The sequence below is a fragment of the Phyllobates terribilis genome, unplaced genomic scaffold (assembly GCF_046119375.1).
Source record: "Phyllobates terribilis strain yellow unplaced genomic scaffold, ASM4611937v1 Scaffold_2__4_contigs__length_985480577, whole genome shotgun sequence".
Classification (NCBI taxonomy): Eukaryota; Metazoa; Chordata; class Amphibia; order Anura; family Dendrobatidae; genus Phyllobates; species Phyllobates terribilis.
Genome location: NW_027362762.1, coordinates 170,927,886 through 170,950,627, shown reverse-complemented (window position 1 = coordinate 170,950,627; position 22,742 = coordinate 170,927,886). Strand labels below are relative to the sequence as shown.

General features: G+C 45.3%; 1 protein-coding gene across 1 annotated transcript in view; it reads left to right on the top strand.

Moving 5' to 3' along the window:
- Window positions 1–12,601: 12,601 nt before the first annotated feature.
- The window catches only part of LOC141200227 (glycoprotein-N-acetylgalactosamine 3-beta-galactosyltransferase 1-like), a 90,265-nt gene continuing 80,124 nt past the window's right edge, over window positions 12,602–22,742 (top strand). The window contains exon 1 of the mRNA XM_073663274.1: window positions 12,602–12,894. The gene's annotated coding sequence lies outside the window, so the exon portion shown is untranslated. The remainder of the gene's footprint in view (window positions 12,895–22,742) is intronic.

The window sequence follows — 22,742 nt, the reverse complement described above, 5'->3', positions numbered from 1 at the left end:
GGATCCGGGAGATATTTTTGAGTTGGAGTCGGCAGGAAGTGGAAAGGGCTTGGATATGTGGTTTGAAGGAGAGATCAGAGTCCAGAGTTACTCCAAGGCAGCGAGCTTGAGGGACTGGGGAGAGTGGACAGCCATTTACATTGATAGATAGGTCAGTTGGGGGGGTGAATGGGATGGCGGAAAGATGATGAATTCTGTTTTGTCCATGTTAAGTTTTAGAAATCTAGCAGAGAAGAAGGATGAAATAGCGGACAGACATTGTGGGATTTTGGTTAGTAGGGAGGAGATATCGGGTCCACAGAGGTAGATCTGTGTGTCATCAGCATAGAGGTGATAATGAAAGCCATGAGACTCTATGAGCTGTCCCAGGCCTAAGGTGTAGATGGAAAAGAGCAGGGGTCCTAGAACTGAACCTTTTGGGACACTGACAGATAGGGGGCGAGATGAGGAGGTGGTGTGTGAGTGGGAGACACTGAATGTCCTGTCTGTAAGGTATGAGGAGATCCAGGATAGGGCTAAGTCTGTGATGCCGAGAGATGAGAGAGTTTGCAGTAAGAGGGAATGGTCCACTGTGTCGAAGGCAGATGACAGGTCTAGGAGGAGGAGGACGGAGTAGTGTCGCTTAGATTTGGCGGTTAGTTTGTCGTTGGTGACTTTAGTCAGTGCAGTTTCAGTAGAATGGTGTGGTCGGAAACCAGATTGTAGGCGGTCAAAGAGGGAGCAGGAGGAGAGGTGGGAGGACAGTTCAGAATGGACATGTTGTTCCAGTAGTTTTGAGGCATAGGGGAGAAGTGATATGGGGCGATAGCTAGTCAGGGAGGATGGGTCAAGGGAGGGCTTTTTGAGGATGGGTGTGATTGAGGCATGTTTGAAGCATGAGGGGAAGACACCAGTTGTTAGTGACAGGTTAAAGAGGTGGGCTAGGGTTGGAATGAAGATAGTGGTAAGGTTTGGGATGAGGTGGGACGGGATTGGGTCAAGTTCACAGGTGGTGAGGTGTGATTTGGAGAATAAAGAGGAAAGTTGATCTTCCATAATGGTGGAGAAGGTGGTTTTGGAGGAGGGTTGAGTAGGTGTGGGGAGGGGCTGTGGGGGCTTTAGGCAAAAGCTTTGTCTGATCGTGTCAATCTTCTGCTTGAAGAATGAGGCAAAGTCTTCAGCTGAAATAAGAGGAGAGGGAGGAGGCACTGGGGGACGGAGGAGAGAATTGAAGGTGTTGAATAGTTGTTTGGGGTTGTGAGACAGGGAGGATATGAGGGATGTGAAGTATGTTTGTTTTGCTGCAGTGAGTGTGGACTTGAAGGTAGTGAGGGATTGTTTGTACTGTATAAGCGGACAGTAAGGCTAAGTGTCCACGATGCAAAAATGCTGCGGGTTGTCAAGCGCTTTTCCAAGCGATTTTAGCATCACTTGGAAAAGTGCTTGATAACTTGGTCACACTATATAAATCCATGCAACCGGCATGGATTTATGTTGTGTGACCAAGTTACGATGCTGCAAATGCAGCATCAATAGTAAAAAAAAGAATAAAAATGTTGAAAAAAAACATTATACTCACCTTCCGATGGCCCCCGGTCTCCTGTACGGTGCGTCCGGTGTCTTCGGTGGTTCGCGGTGCTCTAAAAGGGACCTTTCATGACGTCATTTAGTCATGTGACAGGTGACGCGACCGCTGACGTCAGCGGTCGCGTGACCTGTCACATGACTAAATGACGTCATGGAAGGTCCTTTTACACCACCGCGAGCAGCCAAAGAACCAGCAGCGCCGCCGGGAGCAGACAGGGGGCCATCAGAAGGTAAGTATATGGGATTTTTTTTATTTTAATTCTTTTTTAACTACAGGTACTATGGTACCAGGGTCTGAAGGCCAGTCTCCTCTTCTCCAGACCCGGGTACCATCCACGCATTGAATCGCATAATATCCGCATGTGTACGTGTAGTCATGTGGATGTTATGCGGTCCAATGCAAGTCAATGTTGGCGATTTTGCCGCGATTCCGCAAAATTAATGGTTGTGCAGATTTTTCCACAATGATAATCCACAGCACATGCGGATTATCATTGGGAAACATGGCAGACAACTTAACAAGCGTTTTAATGCGTTTTTGTGGCGGAAATGGCATCGTGCGCGCGCAGCCTAAAAGTGCAAAATTGACGGAGATTTTTTAACTCTGTCAAAGTTAAACGAAATTGGTGACAAAACATGAAGATCTTCAGAGCGTATATCAAGGTGGCCATCCATTGGGCCCCATGGTAGGCAACTGGAGTGTTGATGTGTACATCTGGGTTTTCCGGCAAGCAAGCTGGTTGGTGCAAAATACAACTAGATACTCCTTAGGTGGACCTTGCTCAGTTGAAACTATGTCATCTTACATTCTTTCCAAAAACATGGTTTTATCCAGTTGATTCCAGGCAGCCAAAAATCTCTCAAAGGCCAGGGTCCCACTAGCGTATGGCATCCAATGCGATATGCTAATGACACTCGGCTCATGCTCTGCTGCGAGCATGAGCCGAGTGTCAGTGCTCTGTGCTCTGATCTCACACAGAGAAAGATGGAGGAGATAGAGAAAGTAATTTCTCCATTTCCTCTGTTGCTGGCGTTGGCGGGAATCGCACTGCACTTAGGTGATATCCGAGTGCAGTGCGATGTTTCACACGCACCCATAGACTTATATGGGTGTGTGCGATCCGAATCCAGCATGCAATCGCAGCATGCTGCGATTTGTTTTCAGTCCGATCGCGGTGGGGCCCTTATTGCTGCTTTATTTGAAAACTACCCAAATCCTCTTTTCACGGCTATTATTACGTGTTCAAGGGCTGACATTGAGGACATTGAGTCACCTTTTAAACACAACCAAAAGAAACGTTTTTTTTGAAGGATATTACAGATCATTATGTGTAACAATTTTAGGGGGTGAATACTTTTCATTTTTTTCTATAGAACTCATTGTCACCCTAGTGTATATGTGATAATGTGTTAAGGTGTTAAATTAATGTATTTTGGTCTTAAAAAAAATTTTTTGCAATTCGGTCTCATTAAAAATTTTGCTGTTTGCCTATTGCTGACTGCAGAAATAATTACCATAATTGAGAATATGGTCTGACGGGGAATTTGTAGGTCTTTTATATGTCTTTTTCTGATCTCTTCTCAGCTTATGTATAATAAAGATCAAAGTTGAAGGTGCAGGAAAAGAGAAATCCTGTAAAAGCAAAATGGTGCAATTTTTTTAAATGAAACACGAATATAAAAATGATTTCTAGCCCGAAATACATGCAAGTAAAAAGCAAAATTGTCCCCAGAGGTGGATAACCTCTATACATCTTCAATTGGTCCTCATTCACAGGTCAAAATTTCACATATTTGTGATATCTGTTGTTTTTTTTCTGGATAGAACGTGTAACCATTTTCGTCTATTGGCTTTTTCACATCTGTGTTTTTTGTGCACTATTGGGGACATATCCAAGTTTGGTCTGGTTTGCTGACAGCACACCGATGTAGTTAGTTCGGGCCTGTAATTGAGATCCAAATCATGTGAACCTGGCTTCATATTTTTTTTTGCATAGGAAAAAAATGGATGACACGGGTAATGAAAATGAATGAAAATAGATCCTATGGACCAAAAACAGATGCAAATCGGATCCAGCACATGGTTGAAAATTGGGCCAATTTTTTGCAAATGATGAAAAAAAACTGACTTGTGATTTCACTCCTGTTGTTTGTCAGCTTCCATACAAGGATTGATTTATCCATATATTTTTGTATGGCAACCTCTGCTGATATGTAGATATTGCATTACATAATGACTTCAAAATATTATATAAAATGTCTCAAATATAATTCATAACAAACGTCTCAAATATAATTCATAACAAATGTGTCAAATATAAAAAATTTTTACTAAACAAGACACAAGTAGAGTTGAGCCACCCCCGTAGTGATCGGGTTCGGTTCGGTTCGTCGAACACCGGTATGTTCGCCGAACTGTTCGTCGAACTGTTCATCGAACACCGTTAAAACCAATGGCAGGCAAACAAAAACACATAGAAACACATAGAAAACACCTTCAAAGGTGTTCAAAAGCTGACAAACTGCTCAGAAGATACAACTAACACATGGAAAACTGACAAGTACATATAGTCATGCGAAAAGAAAAGAGGTGGAGGAGTAAAAGGAGGGGGAGACACAGATATAGGCATGTCATGCCCTTCTAAAATCAAGAAAGGCTGGAGTAAAAATCTAAAATCAGCCTACCAACACCCAGACGTCGTGAGAAGAAAAATAAAAAAATAAATATCTTTAGGTAGAATGGCGGTTCCATTCAGAACACTTTCCTTACAAGACGTAGTGGTATCCCCGTTGGGAGTCGTGCCAAAAACGGAACCTAATACATTCGGACTAATCCACCATTTGTCATATCCAAGGGGCAGGTCAGTAAATGACAACATCGACGGGGAACCAAGTATAGTAGTATATACTGTACCTCCTTTGAGGCAATCAGGCGGGTCAAGAAGTTGGGAAGGGGCACCCTAATGGCCAAAACAGACATTGAGGGGCGTTCCGGTTACTTACTACCTGTGCCTCCGAATAGTGTCCGCCTATTGGGCTGCTTCTGTGAAGCAGCATACTATATAGATCGCTGTTTGCCCATGGGGTGCTCCAGATCCTGCTCACTATTTGAGGCGTTTAGTTGCTTCCTCGAATGGGTTGTCATGGACGTTTCTAAGGGGGCACATATTATCCATTACCTCGGCAACTTCTTATGCCTGGGCCCAAAAGATTCGCCACAGTGTGAATACACGCGGTAGTCTACCTGTGAGAAGGAGAGAGCTGGAGGGAGAGCGGACACAACAGAGCCGAGGGGTTAGATGGAGAATGGAAGAAGGAAAGAGGGCGAGGGAGGTAAGGGAGTATGGTGGAAGGCCGACCTGAGCTCCCCCACGTTCCTGCTGGACGGGGAACAGCCCTTGGAAGAAAAGCCACTTGCGCATCACTTTGAGGTTACGGGCGCGAGCAGGCAGAGGGACTACGCTGGAGTGCGAAGCCGACACGGCCAGTCCGTTCCTGCCCGTGCGACCTCCGTGTCGCCGGGTTTGTGCCAGAGCCGCGGTGGACCCTGATGGCCAGGCCCCCTCTCCCAATACTGGTGCCTGTCCGCTGGTGGGTCGAGACCCCCCGCGGTGGAGGCAGGTCTAAGCTCTGTAATTTAAATTGGCTCTGTAATTTGAATGAGTACACTTTAAATCCTTTTACAAGGATCTATTGGAGGGCAAGTCTGATGCCAGCAGCCGCGGTAATTCCAGCTCCAGTAGCGTCCACTAAAGCTGCTGCAGTTAAAAAGCTTTTATAAGGATCGAGCTTGGCGGTCCACCGCAAGGCGTGCTACCGCCAGTCCCAGCCCCTTTGCCTTGGGACGCCTCCCCGATGCTCTTCACTGAGTGTCCCGTGGGCCCGAAGCGTTTCTTTTGAAAAAATTAAGTGTCCAAACCACAGGTGGTGTAGCTTCCTTAACAGCTGGGCTACTCCGCTGACTAGCAGACACTGCTACTAGGCCCAAAGTATTGCCTGGGCTAGATGCAGTTAAAAATTTGTAATTAGATCTACAGGCCGTGGATACTCCGCTGACTAGCAGACACTGAAGCTTTGGAGCAGACCTCTGATTCCCAGGCTATAGTATGAGTAAACAGCTCTTCAGACTCAACCATCTGTGTTACCCCAAGCCATAGTGTATGTAGTTTCTTACGGTTAAAAGAGGGGGGAGACCCGACCCACCTGGAATTGAGGATGCCAACGTCATGTAAAACACAGCAAGGGGACTCCAAAAAGAGTCTCCATTTTTTCCAAAAATTGTGGCACAGACACCACTTAAGTGCCATCAATTACCCCAGAGTTGCTTAAAACGGTTGGTGAGGTGATTTTACCAAATCCTCAAGCTTTTAGTCTCCCCAGGATGACACAGGGGTAGAAAAGTCCTTGCGGATCCATGATTTGTTCATGTTTATGAACGTGAGTCTGTCTACATTGTCAGTGGACAGCCACGTGCGCTTATCTGTCAGCACACCACCAGCAGCGCTGAACACACGTTCAGAGAGAACGCTGGCTGCGGGGCATGACAAGATCTCCAAGGCGTGAGTGGCGAGCTCTGGCCATTTTTCCAGATTGGAAGGCCAAAATGAGCAAGGGTCCAGTGACACAGTAATGGCTTCGATGTTCACTTGGAGATACTCCTGTACCATCCTCTCTAGGTGTTGACTATGTGTCAGACTTCTTGTCTCCTGTGGCCTTGCAAAGGATGGTCTAAAAAATTGGTGAAATGATTCCACAAAATTGCTGTTACCAGCAGATACAGTGTTACTGTTACGGTTTGAGTGATGAAGACTCGACAGTCCCACGGTTGGCAAGTTAGAACTGTGAGATTCACTACGTACACCACTGGTGTTTTGTGGAAAAGCACATGTAAGATTCTGCAACAGCCTCTGCTGATACTCCTGCTTGCGTGAATCCCTTTCTATGACAGGAATTATTTCGGCAAATTTACTTTTGTACCGGGGATCTAAGAGTGTGGCAACCCAGTAGTTGGGATTACTTCGAATTCTGACAATCCGAGGGTCATGTTGCAGGTAGTGCAGCAAGAAGGCACTCATGTGTCTTGCGCATCCAGGAGGACCAAGTCCTTGTTGTGTTGGTGGCGAGGTAAGAATCATGGTTCCTTCCTCTGCCCTCTCCCCCCAACCTCGCACAACAGAAATGTGATCAAGGTCTCCCTCATCTGATGAGTCTTCCATACCCATCGCCAGTTCGTCCTCCACTTCCTCCTCGCCTCCTGCACCTTCCTCAACAGTTTGGCTGCTACAATTCGCCCTCATTAATCCCTCTCCCCCACCCTCCCATGCCTGCCGCCTTGGTGCTGCCCACCGTCTGGACCTTGGAGATGTTATCCCTTCCGCATACGACTCCTCCTCTACTTCCTCCACCTCCTCTTGTCCCACCACCTGACTCCGAATTCTGTTTAACGTGTGCTACAGCATGTAAATCACCGGAATAGTCATGCTGATAATGGCATCGTCAGCACTAAACATCTTCGTGGCCATTTCAAAACTGTGAAGAAGGGTGCAAAGGTCCCTGATCTGAGACCACTCCTGCAGCGTGATTTGACCAACCTCTGGATCTTGTTGGCCCAGGCTATACGTCAGAACATATTGCACCAGGGTTTGTCGGTGCTGCCACAGTCGCTGCAACATGTGCAGAGTAGAATTCCATCATGTCGGCACATCGCATTTCAGCCTGTGAACTGGCAGGCCCAACGACTTCTGTAGAGATGTAAGTCGTTGAGCTGCGGGATGCGAACGGCGGAAATGAGCACACAGCGACAGTGCCCTCTGCAGAAGGCCATCTAGTCCGTCATAGTGGGCTAAAAATTGCTGGACAACCAGGTTCAACACGTGAGCCATACAAGGCACGTGTGTGACATTGCCCCGGCGAAGGGCCGCACCCAGGTTTGTAGCCTTGTCGCACACGGCCTTCCCTGGTTGCAGGTCCAGTGGAGACAACTATTCATGAAACTGGGTCTCCAGAGCTGACCACAACTCCTCAGCTGTGTGACTCACATTTCCCAGACATTTCAAAGTAAACACCGCCTGATGCCGTTGAGCCCTGCTGCCAGCATAGTAAGGAGGTGTGCAGGATTCCTTCTGCGCAGTTAGAACGCGGGTGGCATTGCCAGACAGGCTTTGGGTGCAGGTGGAGTACCGAGAGGAGGTTGAGGAGGCCGAAGCAGTGGAGGAACTTCTAGATAAAGAGGATTGACGCACAACTCGTGGGGACGGCAAGACTTGGACAGCAGCCCCTTGTCCTGCTGTCACCATAGTTACCCAGTGCCCAGTCAGCGACATGTAACGTCCCTGTCCATGCCTACTCGTCCAAGTGTCTGTGGTGAAATGCACCCTGTCACACACAGAGTTTCTCAAAGAAGCGGTGATGTTGTGTGCGACATGCTGGTGTAGTGCAGGCACACCTTTCTTTGAGAAGTAGTGGCGACTGGGCATCTGGTACTGGGGCACTGCGAGGGACATAAGGTCTCGAAAATCCTCTGTGTCCACCAGGCGGAAAGGCAGCATTTCTGTAGCCAAGAGCTTGCAGATGGTGAAATTCAACCTCTTAGCTTTGTCATGGCTAGGAGGAAATGGTCTTTTACTTGTCCACATCTGAGGGACCGAGGGCTGGCTGTTGTGCTTAGACTTGGTTGAGTAGGGTGTCCCTCACAAACTGCCGGTCTGTGAGGAAGATGCAGGCGGACATGTTAGGTAGCCTTGATCCAAAGGTGGTGCTCTCGATGTTGGGGGGCGCTCAACACCAGCTGGTGTTTCCACTTCCAAATGAAATGATGACCTGCCAATCACACTGGCTGTTGCGGGTAAAGAGGTGGCAGGTCTGCATCCAAAAACATGTGTGACTGCTGTCCCCCCAGTCACAGAGGATGAAGAGGCCGCGGATGCACAAGATGGGGCAGACGGTGGTTGGCCCGTCCCGCTAGGCCGCATTGTAGCACAGTGAGCTTCGCACTGCAACTTATGCTTCATATCCATGTGACGGTTCAAGCATAACGTACTCAAACTATTGTTTTTTTGGCCTCTACTTTGCTTTTGGTGACAAATGTTACAGATATCATGAATTGGGTCATCCTTATCGATCTGAAAAAATGCCCAGGCTATGCAAGGCTTAGAGCCCATGCGACCTGAAGAGCCACCACGACTTGTGGTCAGAGGCAGATTTGTGGTTGAGGATGCATTTGTTGACGTGCTCCCAGTACTCCATCTCTGTCCAGGAAGGCGCAACCTAACCTCGTCATCAATAGCATCCTCCTCCACCTCCTCTGCTGACCTCATCGACTGGCTGACTGTGGGTTGACAGTAAGTGGGATCTCCAATCTCGTCATCATCATCACCCATCCTCAGAGCCAACCTCTTCCTGCCCTGATCGAAAAGTCAAGTTCACTCCAATCAGGTATCTGAGTCTCATCATCGTCTTCCTCATTGTCTCCACCAACATGAGTTACAGTTTGGAAACGAGGGTCTACATTATGCTCAGAACCTTCTTCATCTGGTCCTGGATCCGACTCATAAACCTTCTGGGCATCAGTGCAGATCATTTCCTCATCTGGATTCACAGAAGCTCTGGAGCAGACCTCCGATTCCCAGGCTATAGTATGAGTAAACAGCTCTGCAGACTCAACCATCTGTGTTACCCCATACTCAGACGGGCAGCTGGAGACTTGGGAGCTGTGAGGAAGCAAGTGTGATTGGGGTGACACCTCTGAGGAATGGAGTATTTGTGATGTTGAAGTTGAGGTGGAGGAAAGCCCACTTGAAGGAGCACTTGATATCCGTTGAAACACCTGCTGTTTTTGTGCCTCATCTGGAATTTGTAGCGATGGGCGTGTCCGTAAGAAAGGGATCGTATCACATTGTCCACGAAAAGAAGTAGACATCTTAGTTTGGCTGGAAGATGGTCTTTATTCTGCAGATGTTACTGTTGCTTTAACACCTACCCCATAGACACAACCTTTTTTTCCCTTTCCAACATGCCTATTCCCCTTTCCACCAGCAGCAGGCCTTTTGCCACTCATTTTGGTGGTTAACTAATTGACAACTCTGTAGTTGTTTGCACAAAAAGCGATGGATGGAAACCGAGCAGAGCTGAGTGGCCAAACTGTGGTACTAGCCGAAAAGGATTGGCTGGGTTAGATGCAGTAAAACAATTTTATTAGATACACAGGCGGTGTAGCTTGCTTCACAGGTGGGCTACTCCGCTGACTACGAGACACTGCTACTATGTCCAAAAGGATTTACTGGGCTAGATGCAGTAAAAATTTGTTATTAGATACACAGGTGGTGTAGCTTGATTCAGATTGGCTAGTACAATGACTAACAGACACTGCTACAGGCTCAAAAGGATTTACTGGGCTAGATGCAGTAAAAAATTGTTATTAAATTCACAGGTGGTATAGCTTGGTTCAGATGGGCTACTACAGTGAGTAACAGACACTGCTACAGGCCCAAAAGGATTTACTGGGCTAGATGCAGTAAAAAATTGTTATTAAATACACAGGTGGTGTAGCTTGGTTCAGATGGGCTACTACAATGAGTAACAGACACTGCTACAGGCCCAAAAGGATTTAATGGGCTAGATGCAGTAAAAAAATTGTTATTAAATACACAGGTGGTGTAGCTTGGTTCAGATGGTCTGCTACAAGGTGTAACAGACACTGCTACAGGCTCAAAAGGATTTAATGGGCTAGATGCAGTAAAAAATTGTTATTAAATACACAGTTGGTGTAGCTTGGTTCAGATGGGCTACTACAATGAGTAACAGACACTGCTACAGGCCCAAAAGGATTTACTGGGCTAGATGCAGTAAAATGTGTTATTAAATACACAGGTTGTGTAGCTTGGTTCAGATGGTCTACTCCACTGACTACCAGACACTGCTACTATGCCCAAAAGGATTTACTGGGCTAGATGCAGTAAAAAATAGTTATTAAATACACAGGTGGTGTAGCTTGGTTCAGATGGGCTACTACAATGAGTAACAGACACTACTACAGGCCCAAAAGGATTTACTGGGCTAGAAGCAGTAAAAAATTGTTATTAAATACACAGGTGGTGTAGCTGGGTTCAGATGGGCTGCTACAATGAGTAACAGACACTGCTACAGGCCCAAAAGGATTTACTGGGCTAGATGCAGTAAAAAATTGTTATTAAATACACAGTTGGTGTAGCTTGGTTCAGTCGGGCTACTACAATGAGTAACAGACACTGCTACAGGCCCAAAATGATTTACTGGGCTAGATGCAGTAAAAAATTGTTATTAAATACACAGGTTTTGTAGCTTGGTTCAGATGAGCTACTTCAATGAGTAACAGACACTGCTACAGGCCCAAAAGGATTTACTGGGCTAGATGCAGTAAAAAAATGTTATTAAATACACAGGTGGTGTAGCTTGATTCAGATGGGCTACTACAATGAGTAACAGACACTGCTAGAGGCCCAAAATGATTTACTGGGCTTGATGCAGTAAAAAATTGTTATTAAATACACAGGTTTTGTAGCTTGGTTCAGATGAGCTACTTCAATGAGTAACAGACACTGCTACAGGCCCAAAAGGATTTACTGGGCTAGATGCAGTAAAAAATTGTTATTAAATACACAGGTGGTGTAGCTTGGTTCAGATGGGCTACTCCACTCACTACCAGACACTGCTACTATGCCCAAAAGGATTTACTGGGCTAGATGCAGTAACAAATTGTTATTAAATACACAGGTGGTGTAGCTTGGTTCAGATGGGCTACTACAATGAGTAACAGACACTGCTACAGGCCCAAAAGGATTTACTGGGCTAGATTCAGTAAAAAATTGTTATTAAATACACAGGTGCTGTAGCTTGGTTCAGATGGGCTACTACAATGAGTAACAGACACTGCTACTATACCCAAAAGGATTTACTGGGCTATATGCAGTGAAAAATTGTTATTTGATATACAGTGGTGTACCTTGGTTCAGATGGGCTACTCTACTGACTACCAGACACTGCTACTATGCCCAAAAGGTTTTACTTGGCTAGATGCAGTAAAAAAATGTTATTAGATACACAGGTGGTGTAGCTTGGTTCAGATGGGCTACTCCACTGACTACCAGACACTGCTACTATGCCCAAAAGGATTGGCTGGGTTAGATGCAGTAAAAAAATGTTATTAGATACATAGGTGGTGTAGCTTGGTTCAGATGGGCTACTCCACTGACTACCAGACACTGCTACTATGCCCAAAAGGATTTACTGGGCTAGATGCAGTAAAAAATTTGTATTAGATACACAGGTGGTGTAGCTTGCAACACAGATAGGCTACTCCACTGACTAACACACACTGCTAGAGGCCCAAAAGGATTGGCTCAGCTACATTTAGCCAAATGCTGTGAAAAACACTTGCACAGCTCTGGCACAGACCTGCCTGGCAAAAGTACTAGGAACTGCTGTAACCTAGCCCTCAAAAGGGCTGCAATTACAACTAGTCCCTACTCCCTAAACCTATCTGTCTGTTTAACAGCAAATTCGCTTGCAATTCACACAGTTAGAAAGTATAGCGCCCACAGCAGCAGCGGTGCCATCTAACACTCAGCTGTAGCAGTAAGAAAATGGTGGCGACGGGGAAAATGGCTGGGTCTGATAGGGCAAGGACATGTGACATACACAGCCAATGACACATGCCCTTGCTTGTGTGAAAAAAAGCACTTCGCTGCGTGTGTGCGCTGCTGATAGGCTGACAGACTGCACCTCCCCACTGCAAATGCGGGAAAGAAAAAAAAATGGAGATCGGCATTATTTCTGCAGAGATCCATCCCCTGCCCCTCCCCCCGCCCACTCTACACTGAAACTGTCTATTAACATTGATTAACAGTATTACTGTGAAAAAATCCAGTTACGATTTTGGTGTACGAACAGTTATCGAACATAACCTCGAACAGACAAATTTTTTGCAAATCGTTCGGGCTCATCTCTAGACACAAGTTCTAATCCCTGTCTAACCTGTTGTACAAGGTCTACACGCACAAAATAAACATGTGCACCTGGATAAATGCACATCAAGTAAATGCCTGCTTAAAATTTTATCAGATGCTAAGTGAAATATAGGTCTTTTGGCTCCCCAGGCAAGAATTCAGTTTGGCACAACCCCCTCCGCTCAGCGGGTATGAGTAATCACCATTTGACTGCTCATATGTGATTTGTTCACTTGCAGTCACATCCCGACGAGCTGCTTTTCCTAATTCTCTCAATTTTCAGTGAAATACTGCAGTCCCTTCTTCACTGAAAGAAGCAAGAAGAAAACCTGGTTGTCACGTAACCGTAAGTATGAAAATGATGAATATATAAATGATCAGGGCCGGTTTTAGCCCTTTGTTGGCCCTACCCTGTGGTATACTGCCAATAGTGGCAGACATCACGGTGCCAGAGGCAGTCAGCTCCCTCCTCCATCATTCTCCATCTGCATTTGAGCTCTGACATCTCAGTGCATTGGGCACAATGACATCACTACATCATGCCCATTCTGCACAGCAGTGCAGACCACATGCTGCAGAGACCTAAGCAATGGGGGAAAGAAGAGAGGTCTTTTTTTTTTTTTAATCAATGAGTACATTATACTGTTTGGACAACTATGGGGGGAGAAGGTGGATCATTATACAATGCTGAAGGCTATGTGGGGGCCATTATACTACATGGGCGTCATTATACTGTGTTTGAGGTCTATATGAGGGGCCATTATACTGTTTGCAGGGCTATGTGGGGGCTATTATACTGTTTTGAGGGCTTTGTGAGGGATCATTATACATTTTGCAGGACTATGTGGTGGGCCATTATACTGTTTGAAGGGCTATATGAGGGCCATTATACTGTTTGCAGGGCTATGTGGGGGACTTTATACTGCATGGATGGATATGTTGGGGGCCATTATACTGTTTAGAGGGCTATGTTGGGGGCCATTATACTGTTTTGAGGGCTATATATGGGGGATTATACTGTTTTGGAGGGCCATGTGGTGGCCATTATACTGTTTTTGAGGGCTATGTGGAAGGGGCATTATACTGTTTAGAGGGCTATGTGGGGGCTATTATACCTTTTGGAGGACTATGTTTGGAACATTATACTGTGTGGAAGGCTACATGGCGGGCCATTATACTGGTTGGAGGGCTATGTGGGGTTCATTATACTGTTTGGAAGGCTATCTGGGGGGACACAATACTGTTTGGAGGGCTATATGAGGGCTATTATAAACTTTGGAGGGCTAGTGGGGAAAATTTTACTGTTTGAATGGCTATGTGGTGGGGCATTATACTCTTTGAAGGGCTAGTGGGTACCAATATAGTGTTTGGAGGGTTATGTGGGGGCCATTATACTGTATGAGAGCAATTACACAGTGTGGATGTTTGTGTGGGGTCCGTCATACTGTGTGAGGGGCTGTCTTGGGGTCACAGTTGGTACGTAAGAAAACTTGGCACTCAGAATAGAAGAAATTAAATGAATGATTTAATATGCAATCCAACAATAAGGGTTCACCACGTTCAGCGCGTCGTAGCTGACCCAGGGGATATAATGCAATCTGATACCTTTTCAATTGGACAATAGGCACAGTGAGGAAGGTCTAATGTACAGTAGACCGAAACGTTTGTGAACCTTTATTGTTGAATTGCATATTAAATCATTCATTTAATTCAATTTATTCTGAGTGCCAAGTTTTCTTACGTATCATTGAAGGGGATTGGATCCTACTTGTGCACCATTATACAGTAATGCTGTAGTCATCTCTATAGGGGTCACAGTTGGGGGCATCATACTGTGGTTGGGTTAACAAACTTTGACATGGGGAGGAGGGGGAATACAGTACAGTAGGGTCATCAAGTTGTGAGTTATGATCTTCTGTGACCCCGCCGAATATTTTTTTTTGGGGGGGGGGCGAGGGGCCACAAATTAGAACTTCTGTTATAGGACTCCATGTTTTCTATGTAAGCCCCTTCATAGAATCATAGAATGGTAGAGTTGGAGGGGACCTCCTGGGTCATCTGGTCCAACCCCCTGCTCAAAGCAGAATTCACTAAATCATCTCAAACAGATATCTGTCCAGCCTCTGTTTGAAGACGTCCATTGAAGGGGAACTCACCACCTCTCGTGGCAGCCTGTTCCACTCATTGATCACCCTAACTGTCAAAAAGTTTTTTCTAATATCTAATCTGTGTCTCTTCCCGTTCAGTTTCATACCATTGCTTCTTGTCTTTCCTTGTGCAAATGAGAATAAAGATGATCCTTCTACAATGTGACAGCCCTTTAGATATTTGTAGACAGCTATTAAGTCTCCTCTCAGTCTCCTTTTTTGCAAGCTAAACATTCCCAAATCCTGCAACCGTTCCTCATGGGACATGGTTTGCAGACCGGTCACCATTTTGGTCGCTCTTCTCTGAGCTTGCTCCAGTTTGTCGATGTCTTTTTTAAAATGTGGTGCCCAAAACTGGACACAGTATTCCAGATGAGGTCTGACCAAAGAGGAGTAAAGTCCGATAATGACTTCATGTGATCTAGACTGTATGCTTCTGTTAATACATCCCAGAATTGTATTTGCCTTTTTGCTGCTGCATCACACTGTTGACTCATGTTCAGTCTATGATCTATTAGTATACCTAAGTTTTTTTCACATGTACTGTTGCTTAGCTCTATTCCTCCCATTTTGTATATGCTTTTTTCATTTTTATTGCCCAGATGTAGTACTTTGCATTTTTCCCTGTTAAAAACCATTCTGTTAGTTGCTGCCCACTGCTCCAGTTTATTTAGATCTTTTTGAATCCTCTCTCTCTTCTCTGGTATTAGCTATCCCTCCTAGCTTTGTGTCATCAGCAAATTTAATCAGTTTACCCTCAATTCCTTCATCTAAATCATTGATAAAGATGTTGAACAATACAGGTCCCAGGACAGAGCCCTGTGGTACCCCACTTGAGACATTCATCCAGCTGGATGTGAAACCATTTACGACCACCCTTTGAGTCCGATCACTAAGCCAGTTATGAATCCACCAAACAGTTGCCTTGTCCATTCCATACTTGGTCATTTTTTCAATAAGGATGGTGTGAGATACTTTGTCGAATTCAAGATATACTATATCTACAGCATTTCCCTGATCCACCCAGTCAGTGATTCTGTCATAGAAGGAAATTAAGTTAGTCTGACATGACTTGTTAGTTACAAACCCATGCTGACTCCGTTTAATCGCTTCATTCTTATCCAGGTACTTACATACATGTTGTTTAATAATTTGTTCAAAGATCTTTCCTGGTATAGAAGTCAGACTCACCGGCCTATAGTTCCCTGGGTCCACCTTCTTCCCCTTTTTGAAGATAGGAACAACATTTGCTCTTCTCCAGTCTTCTGGGACTTCTCCTGTTCTCCAAGAATTTTCAAAGATTATGGAGAGTGGTTCTAAAATTTCTTCTATGATCTCCTTCAGTACTCTGGGGTGTAATTCATCTGGACCTGGTGACTTGAACTCATCTATGTTAGCTAAATATTCCCTCACAATCTTTCTGTTTACAGATAACCTGGATTCTTCTATTCCTTTAATAAGACAGTGAAGATCAGTTGATGTTACATTTTCTTTCTGAGAGAAAACAGATGCAAAATAGGAATTAAAAAGTTCGGCCTTCTCTACATCCTTTCTTACCATTTCCCCATTTTCATCCTGTAAAAATCCTATAGTGACGCGCTCCCTGGGCCGTGGGGCACTCGGCAGTTGGGCCTGGTAGTTGCTGGTGGGGGATGTCACAGTGGCTGCAGCCCAGAGCCGTGACCCAGGGTGGTCAGTGCAAAAATAATGGGGAATTAATATTGGGATAATAGGTTTGCAAATGTTCGTGACGCCACCTGCGGTATCTGGTAATGGGTTACCAGCGTTGCGACAGTCCGCTGAGGCAGATGTTAGGGGCAGCTTCGATGGGATGGCTCCCCGCAGGTGGAGCAGGCCTCAGGGCAGTTTAGATGTGGAAATGGATGGTGGAAGCAGGAGAGAGACGGCAGGACGGACCCGGAGGAAGTACGGGCACACACACAGGGGTAAACTTCAATACCTTTACTGGTGGTGATGCAGGTAAGGTCCAGGGTACTCAGGGCGAAGGGTGCATTTCTGGACTCTCCCCAGTGAGCGGGTGCATTGCCTCCTGATCTGTGTCTTTCCTCGTTAAGCTTCTGACCTGCCTGGAGCTAGGCCTAACTTGGTCTCTGTCTCTCACTTGCACCTGCTGACTTGGTGGTAGGGCCTTCTCCTGGAGATCACTCTCCCTGGTCACGGGGGCCTCCGTGACTCCTGGCCCTGGTACAATAGTCAGCGTATGGTGAACCTGGGACCTGTAGTCCTCCAGGGGTTCCGGTGGTTCCTACTTTGTGTAAAGAGTCCCTGTAGGCACGGACCCGGTGTCCGGTGTACGATTTGGGGTGAGCCTGGTATGCTCCTCTGCCCCCTATGTGTTTCTCCTTCTCTCCCTGCCTTCAGCCACACTCAGGGCCCTCACTAGGCTTCACACGTGCTGTAGGCTCTGACTTGCCTAAGCACCGCAGCTGCGTGCTGCTCTTCACCGCTCTCTGAGCATCGGCACGCTCTCAGCTGAACTCTCAGCTCTGAACTCTCAGCTCTGCAGCTATTCTCTGGAGCTAACTGAGTCTGTGTCTTCAACTCAGCTCTGACACTGACTGAACTCACTCTGGAGCGAACTGACTGCCTAACTCCACCCTCCAGTATATATCTGTCCCTGACGGGCTCCCTCTGCTGGTCTGAGGTGGTAGGGTGGAGGTGTGTGTATGTGTGAGGGCCTCTTGTGGAGAAGTACATCCATGCACCCCTCTGGGATCTGTGGCACCAATGCACAGCAGGGCGCCACAATAGCATCTTTGACTTTTCTTTTACTTTTGACATACCCCCAAAATCCTTTTTTATTGCTTTTGACATCTCTTGCAAGCCTTAATTCATTGTCAGCTTTAGCTAACCTGATACGTGCCCTGCAGGATCTGCAGACTGCTTTATAATCTTCTTTACACTGTGTGCCGAATTATTAGGCAAATGAGTATTTTGATCACATGATACTTTATATACATGTTGTCCTACTCCAAGCTGCATAGGCTTGAGAGCCAACTACCAATTAAGAAAATCTGGTGATGTCATCTCTGTAATGAGGAGGGGTGTTGACTAATGACATCAACACCCTATATAAGGTGTGCTTAATTATTAGGCAACTTCCTTTCCATTGGAAAAATGGGTCAGAAGAGAGATTTGACGGGCTCTGAAAAGTCCAAAATTGTGAGATGTCTTGCAGAGGGATGCAGCAGTCTTGAAATTTCCAAACTTTTGAAGCGTGATCACCGAACAATCAAGCGTTTCATGGCAAATAGCCAACAGGGTCGCAAGAAGCATGTTGGCCAAAAAAGGCACAAAATAACTGCCCATGAATTGAGGAAAATCAAGTGTGAAGCTGCCAAGATGCCATTCACCACCAGTTTTGCCATATTTCAGAGCTGCAACATTACTGGAGTATCAAAAAGCACAAGGTGTGCGATACTCAGGGACATGGCCAAGGTAAGGAAGGCTGAAAAACGACCACCTTTGAACAAGAAACATAAGATAAAACGTCAAGAATGGGCCAAGAAATATCTTAAGACTGATTTTTCAAAGGTTTTATGGACTGATGAAATGAGAGTGACTCTTGATCGGCCAGATGGATGGGCCAGAGGCTGGATCAGTAAAGGGCAGAGAACTCCACTCCGACTCAGACGCCAGCAAGGTGGAGGTGGGGTACTGGTATGGGCTGGTATCATCAAAGATTAACTTGTGGGACCTTTTCGGGTTGAGGATGGAGTGAAGCTCAACTCCCAGACCTACTGCCAGTTTCTGGAAGACAACTTCTTCAAGCAGTGGTACAGGAAGAAGTCGGTATCGTTCAAGAAAAACATGATTTTCATGCAGGACAATGCTCCATCACATGCATCTAACTACTCCACAGCGTGGCTGGCCAGTAAAGGTCTAAAAGAAGAAAAAATAATGACATGGCGCCCTTGTTCACCTGATCTGAACCCCATAGAGAACCTGTGGTCCATCATAAAATGTGAGATCCACAGGGAGGGAAAACAGTACACCTCTCGGAACAGTGTCTGGGAGGCTGTGGTGGCTGCTGCACGCAATGTTGTTCGAAAACAGATCAAGCAACTGACAGAATCTATGGATGGAAGGCTGTTGAGTGTCATCATAAAGAAAGGTGGCTATATTGATCACTAATTTTTTTGTTTTTTGTTTTTGCATGTCAGAAATGTTTATTTCTAAATTTTGTGCACTGATATTGGTTTACCTGGTGAAAATAAACAAGTGAGATGGGATTGTATTTGTTTTTTATTAAGTTGCCTAATAATTCAGCACAGTAATAGTTACCTGCACAAACAGATATCCTCCTAAGATAGCCAAATCTAAAAAAAAAAAACCACTCCAACTTCCAAAAATATTAAGCTTGGATATTTATGAGTCTTTTGGGTTGATTGAGAACATAGTTGTTGATCAATAATAAAAATAATCCTCTAAAATACAACTTGCCTAATAATTCTGAACACAGTGTAGATATGCCTCCCTCTTTCCATTTGATAAACATTTCTTTCTTTCCTTTTAGCATGTGTTTAAGTTCTGTGTTCATCCATCCTGGTTTCCTTAAATGCTTCCCATTCTTCCCCCATCCAATTTTTTTTTACCCAGGTTCCAAAAACATGAACGAGGGCAGAAGCCCATTTTTTTATATCCTGAGAAATTTGATGTCGGATTTCTTCACAGTTTTTTCCTGACATAAAATGACACTTCCCCTCTCTCCCCCACATGTATTATAATGTAATGTCCTCTGAATATGGTGTGGAATCTGCACCTCAAATCTAGATCAACTCTATCAAGTCTGAACTTATGCTTGAAAGTGTATTTAGATCTTATACATTCATACCGTATCCGTGGGGATTACATAATGTATAGGATATACAGAACTCACCAATAGGACCCACATGCATCTCGATAATGAGGCCCTGCTGACTTTATAGAGAGATGGTATAAATTCATATACACATGAATGGGAATCTCATGGCCCCAGTGGTAAGATCAGCATCTACAATACATTTCTCTCAAATCCTGTGGATATGCCATAAATGTACAGGATGAGAATACCAGATGACTCACGATGCAGCTGGCGTCTCTACTCTTCATGTACTTAGGGCCAAAAAGGCCGCCCAACATGCAAATGTTAAAGGGAATTGTACAAAATTAGAAAAAAGTATCTGCTTTCCTGCATAATAAAGTGTCCATGGGCTATACCTTGTGCGGTCTTTGGGCTCCATTGACCTAAACAGGGCTAAGGTACTGCACCACATGCACAACATGAGGACAGGAGGTGCTGTTTATGGATTAAAAACAGCCATGTTAAACCTGAATAATCCCTTTATTAATAAGTATGGATTCACACCAGTTAGCAATGCTGCAAAGATATTTGTGAGAAACCTGTAAAACAATTCCTCGCCGAATCACAGGTGGTTGACTGAAAGTAAGTGCAGGCCTGCCAGTCTGGGAGCCAGGCAACACACATGAAGGAGACCCAACTTGGAGTCCAAACATTTCAAAAATTAGCGGCAAACACCACCAAAGTGGCATCAATTTCCCCAGAGTAGAAATAGCATAATGGGGCTTTGACACCCCTTCCACTACAGGCTACCAAGGAGATGGAGATGGAGACCCAACTTGGAGACTCCACATTTCAAAAACTTGTTAGCAACATCAGCAGCAGCAGCCACAGCAGGCACAGAAGCCACGACAATGGTGTCACAGACTGCAATAACGCGAGATCAATGCAGCTCACTAAAAACTACACCATCGCTTAGTCTGCCCAGTCTGTGACTGGGGTGCAAAAATCATTGGAGATCCATGACTTGTTCATCTTGATGAAAGTTAGGTGGTCTACACTTTGAGGGGAAAGCTGGATGCACGTATCTGTCAGGACACCACCAGCAGCACTGGAGACACGTTTTGAGAGAGCATGGCAAAACTTCCAAGGCATGACAGGTGAGCTCAGACAACTCTTCCATTTTTGAAGACCAAAATGCAAGAGTCCAATTACCCCCTGATGGCATTGACATTGAGCTCGAGATTCTTCTGCACCATCCTCTCCAGTTTTTCACTATGTGTCAGACTTGCACTTTGCTCTACTGTTGCACAGGCTGGTCTAAAAAATGTGTGAAACGACTCACAGAAATTGCTTCTGCCACTTACACTTCTGCAGCTGGTAATGGTTTTACATTAACGACTCGACATTCACAGGGTTGGAAGTCTATAACTGTGATGCACACCATGTCCCTCACTGCGGTCTTGGGGAAAACCACTGTTAAGATTGTCTACAAGCGTGTTTCGATACTCAAGCATGTGCACGCCCCTTTCCAAGTGGAGAAGTATCTGGCAAAATTTACTCTTGTACCGTGGATCTAACAGAGTGGCAACCCAGTAGTCAGCACTATTTTGAATCCTAATGCAGATAGTGCAGCAAGAAGGCGCTCATGTGTTGGGATCTTCCATGAGCTCCAAGTCCATGGTGTGTTGGTGGCAGGGTAACACTCAAGCTTGCTTCTTCTGTCCTCTCCCGCCAACCACCGACAACAGAGAGGGGATCATTATCCTCTTTATCTCCTAACTGTTGCATGCCCATCACTTCTACATCCTCGTCCACGTACATTTTTTCCTTGGTTCCGGCACTTTCACTAACATTTTGCCTGGAACCATGAGCCCCCCTCGATCGTTGTAATCTGCCCTCCCATAGCACCCACCTGTGCAACAACAGTCCGGAACTTAGACATATTTAGAGATGAGCGGTGTTCGACTCGAACTGTTCGCCAATCTCAAATTCGAGCTGTTTTGAGCGGTGTTCGAGCCGTTCGGCGAACACGAACGATTTTAAAAAAATCCGGCTGTTCGAGGTTATGTTCGATAACTGTTCGTGCACCAAAATCATAACTGGATTTTTTCACAGTAATGCTGATAATCAATGTTAATACACAGTTTGAGTGTACAGCGGGGCGGGGGGAGGGGCAGGGGATGGATCTCTGCATAATAAATGAAGATCTTCATTTTTTTTTCTCTTTCCTGCATTTACAGTGGGGAGGTGCAATCTGTCAGCCTATCAGCAGCGCACACACGAAGCGAACTGATTTTTTTCACACAAGCAAGGGCATGTGTCATTGGCTGTGTATGTCACATGTCCTTGCCCTATAAGACCCAGCCATTTTCCCCGTCGCCACCATTTTCTCACTGCTGCAGCTGCGTGTTAGATGGCACCGCTGTTGCTGTGTGCGCTATACTTTCAGTGTTAATTTCAAGCCAATTTTATCAGAAATATACAGATAGGTTGGGAGTAGGGAATAGTTGTGATTGCAGTCCTTTTGAGGACTAGGGTACAGCATTTCCTACGACTTTTAGCAGGCAGGTCTGGGCTCTTAAATAGATAGGTTGGGAGTAGGGTCTACTTGTAATTGCCGTCCTTTTGAGGACTAGGTTACAGCATTTCCTACGACTTTTAGCAGGCAGGTCTGTGCTCTTAAATAGACAGCTTGGGAGTAGGGACTAGTTGTAATTGCAGTCCTTTTGAGGACTAGGTTACAGCATTTCCTAGGACTTTTTGCCAGGCAGGTCTGTGCCAGTGCTGTGCAAGTGTTTTTCACAGCATTTGGCTAAATCTAGCTAAGCAAATCCTTTTTGGCCTCTTGCAGTGTGTGTTAGTCAGTGGAGTAGCGTATCTGTGTTGCAAGCTACACCACCTGTGTATAGAATACAATTTTTTTTACTGCACCTAGCCAAGTAAAAACTTTTGGGCATAGCATCATTCTATTAGGCCATCTATACTAAGCTCCAGCAGCTTGCAAATTACTAATAATTTTTATCTGCATCTAGCTCGGAAAATAATTTTGGGCTTGTAGCAGTGTGTGGGACTTATTCTATTAGTCCATCTATACTAAGCTCCACCAGCTTGCAAATTGCAAATAATTTTTAGCTGCATCTTGTCTGGAAAATAATTTTGGACATAGTAGCAGTGTGTGGTACTCATTCTATTAGGCCATCTATACTAAGATCCACCAGCTTGCAAATTACAAATAATTTTTAG